Raw genomic sequence first — 4312 nt, 5'->3', positions numbered from 1 at the left:
GAAGAATGGTATTTTGAAATCAATTAAACTCATTCCTCAGTTAGCTTGAGGAGAACAGCAGATAGAATATTCTCTTTAGCTCTTCATTAAATAGCAAATTTGTTTCTTTCAATGTCATAATATCTATAACATATTCCACACTTGCACATTTAGGTCTAGGGTAATTATGCTTATTCATATTATTTTTATTTCTTTGGTGATACAAAGTCTGGGAGTAGTAAGTGAAAATTATCATTCTTCAAATCCTGGGATGGATGAGGGGGAGCAATATAATAAAAACAGCAATTTGTGAATTATTTTCATTTTAATTTTGTAACTTATTAGGAATTGAGAAAAAGAAACAAATTAAAAAGGTTGATGTCTAGTTCTTTAAGAAAAAATTATACATAAGATTGTCATAAACTCAGAAATTCTCTTTCTCATATATTAAAGGTTATTTTTTCTTTGTTTTTTCTTTTTTTGTAGCAGCACATCATGGAAGGAGAATATTAAAGATCATTTTTTAAAGTATAGGTTTAAACATAGAAAATATTCTAAAATGAACCAAATACTTTAAAAAGAGTTTCAAATTTCCTTCTTTTATTTGTCATAGGTCATCTTAGTTTGAAGTCAATGTCAAAGAATTAAAGTAGAACTCCAGTTCTTCCCACCCCTCACAGTCAAATTCATCAATAGCCAAACTATCCACTTATGCTTTATGTCTGAGATAACACACCTGTCTGTTACTGTGGAAGTTCAGTTCTAAGTCAATCGATAAGACAATGGATAAGAAAGCATAAAAGTCTGTGGTTCCCAAGGAGGATGGGCTTTGCTATCCTAAAAACTATGACAATTTCTCAAACAAATCATAAACTAGTGGAAGGGTTTGTCGTATTATTGGTTCATTTAGGGCCACTTATTTTCTTTGGACCCTAGTTTTCTTATTTATAAAATATATCTTATCTATTATACATATTTATGTGATTATTAACTGAGACATATAGGTGAAACTACTTTAACATAATGGTAAAGAATTAAACAAGTATTTACTAGCAGGATGGCAATGACAATAATAGCCTTTTTATTTCTATAATTCTAATGCTTAACAATAGTTGGAAGGTAAACTATCAATAAAGATTTGTGGAACTAAATCAAAGCAATACCAATGGAATTTGAAAAAGAAACAAAGGAATAAATAAACACAGTGGAATGTGAAAAAGAAACAAAGGAAGTGTGTGTATGAAAGCCTCCCCATTGATTTTAGAATAATAGAAACTCAAAATGAATCACTAAAAATTTACCCAAATTCAAGATTTCCCTTTTAGTTGTAGAGAGAAATAAATTAAAACCAAAGGGAAAAACTTGGCAGATAGTGTAATATAGATAATTAGAAAAAGCATAAAATGCAGAAAAAATTTCTGAAAAACATGTTAATATTTCTGTATGAAATATCCAAAGTGCTTTAGAAGGCAGTTTAGTAGGGAGCAAATAACGCATTGGGATGGAGTTGGAGGTGGTGGGGGTGGTGTTTGTTTTGTGTTGGGATTTTTCCAAACTCAAGTAGAAGCACAGCACTAACAAGTCAACTTCTGGTTGTTATCAACTCATTTTGCACCTGGAGGAGAAAAAGAAAATACTCCAGAACATAGTGGAAGCTTTCCAGAGAATTTAATACCACATCATGGAAATCTCTGTAAAGGGAAAAATCTTGTATGCAGTACTTAGTAGCAACGTAGCTTGTGTGCTTGGATAGAGTAAATGATGCAATTAGTGATTTGTAGGAGGAAATTTTTCCTGGAAGAACTTTTAAATCTTAATAAAACAACAAACAAAAACATCATCATTTTTAAAGTTAATTTTCTAAGAGGAAGTTTTAAAAGACAGAAAACTATTGGTTACAATGCTAATTCTATTACATGCATATGTGTATGTGTGTACATTTCCAACTCAATTTTATTCTGCTGACTGTCATACAAGCACATGAGGATATCCCTTTTCTCTTCTGATCCCACCTTCTCATAGTATAATACTTCTGCTTCTGCTTTCTGTCTCTTCCCATCTCTTCCAATCTCCTTTGCTACTTGTCTGCAATTCCCGAAAGAGAATTAGGGAAGAGAAACAAAGATCTTAGAGTCAGAGGAGCCCTCACAAGTTCATCTGGTCATCACTTATGTCATTCTCCACATTCCACTGATCAGAAAACTGCATCCCAGGGTGGTCAAAGGATTCGTCAAGGGCACACATCACTATAATAAAGAGAAGATACTACCCTCTGCCATATCACCTTGTTTTATTTTCTTCCAAAAATTGATCATTATCTGAAATCTCATTGATTTATTAGTTTACAGGTAATATGGACTGTCTTCAAACACTAGCGTCTATACCCATGGATTTAAAGACCTTAACTATCTTATAAATACCTGTATCCCCAGCACTTAAACAATGTCTAATATGTCACAGGTAGTCATACATATTTATTGAACAATGAACTAGAATTTTTGTCTCTTGTTTATAAAGCATACTTTTTTAAACATCACCAAATAATCCTGTGAAAAATAGTATAGAATAATTAATAATATCTAGTTCTATCTAGCTACAGGTCTATCATAAACATGACTTAATTTATGCATTTTAAATTAGCAAAAATATCAAGTGAGTATTAATGCTTTTAATTTCTTGACATGTACAGGTATCCAGTGCTTCCTTTAAATGCCTTAAGAAGAAAATCCCTAAATTCTGTTCGTTTGGAAATCGGATACTGCCGATTGCACAAACAATATCCATGCCCACATTCAAAATGAGAAAGTTAGTTGGCATGTGGCAAGGGACCTGGTTAAACATATTTTCTTTCTCAAACACCGGTGCATAAAGGTGTGGCTCTGTGACACAGCTCCTGACCATGAGACATTAGTCGAGGGTTTCTGGAAAAGCCTTTCTTCTTTGCTGCGGGTTCTTTCCTTTTCTCTTCCCACTGTTTTTCCTGCTTAGAACAGACTAGATGCCTGAAGCAGCAGCTCTCTTGAGACCGTGATGTTCCAACTCTGAGAATGTTAAGGGATATGAAAAGTGCCTCTTGCTCTTTGGTGTCACACTGTTCTAGTCCTGGACACTGTATTGCATGACACAGACAAACCTCTATGCCATTGTTTGTTGATTTTTCTCTTATTTGCTGCTACATGCTTTCCTGCCTGACACAATTTTGAATTTTCTGTGTGCTCTGAGGCTGAAGAATCTGAATTTCAACCACTGTTTGCTTTATTAATAAAAGCAAACAGTTTTAAGTGCAAAATGAATACTAGAAAAAACATGTCTACTTACCTAAAAGTGTTTATGCTCATATGCAATTTTAATACTTATTTGTGAATAAACTCTAATAATCTGTTACTATTAGGATTCTAGTATGGTAACTTCATATATCCCTGGGATTCACTATGCTCATTACTTCAAATTAGCCTCATTGTTACTGAAAGTCAGAGAAAAGGGAAAAAATTGCTAAGTCATATAGGTAGAGTAAAAAATAAACAATGAAGATGAATCCGATATCATTTTAATTTACTTCATCCAGAATTTTTTCTTTGTCTCCAAGCTTCAAGTTTCCTCCTTTGCCTACTTTTCTCACCAATCCACTCTCGTGTTCATCTTGCCTCTACAGACCAAGTCTCCATGGTCTGCATAAAACAGATTATTAAATCCGGCAAGGGAAGTGGCTGCACCAATGTCTGTGTCCGCAAAATAAATGTCAAGGAAAGACCTACAGTTGAGTGGTAGCCTCTTCACAAAAACTTTAGAGGAATTGATGACATTTTATCAAAGAAAAGAGGCCACTTAGGAAATGACTTCAGAATGTTCTTCAATGTCTGAATGGCTGAGATACAGGAAAAGAGTTAACGTATTCTGTTAAAGTTTATTCAGAGGTGAATAAAAGAGGAAGAGGTAAAGATGTAGGAGAAGGGGAGAGTTTAACATGCAGAAGAACAATCAGAGCTGTTTGGTTGGCTTAGGGTCCAGCTGGAGTTACTCGGGAATAAGTGGGGTGATCAATCACTTGCCTGTGACGTTGAAGAGGATCATGCATTAGGTAAGGTTTGGATAGGTGCCTCTGAGGTCCTTTCTACCTCTAATAATAATAGACACCAATTATTAAATGCCCACTGAGTTGGGCTAAGCATTTTTTAGGTCATGTGTCATTTAAGTCTCACAACCGTCCAGTAGATTAGGTATGATTATACCCATTTTACAAATGAAGAAACTGAGTCAAAAATCTGCTAGAGGTTGAATTTGAATCCGAGTCAGAGTGACTCAAAGCCAATCTACTAGGCATTATATTATAGTG

Source organism: Propithecus coquereli, unplaced genomic scaffold, assembly GCF_000956105.1.
Source record: "Propithecus coquereli isolate 6110/MARCELLA unplaced genomic scaffold, Pcoq_1.0 Scaffold35, whole genome shotgun sequence".
Lineage (NCBI taxonomy): Eukaryota > Metazoa > Chordata > Mammalia > Primates > Indriidae > Propithecus > Propithecus coquereli.
This window is presented reverse-complemented; position numbering follows the sequence as displayed.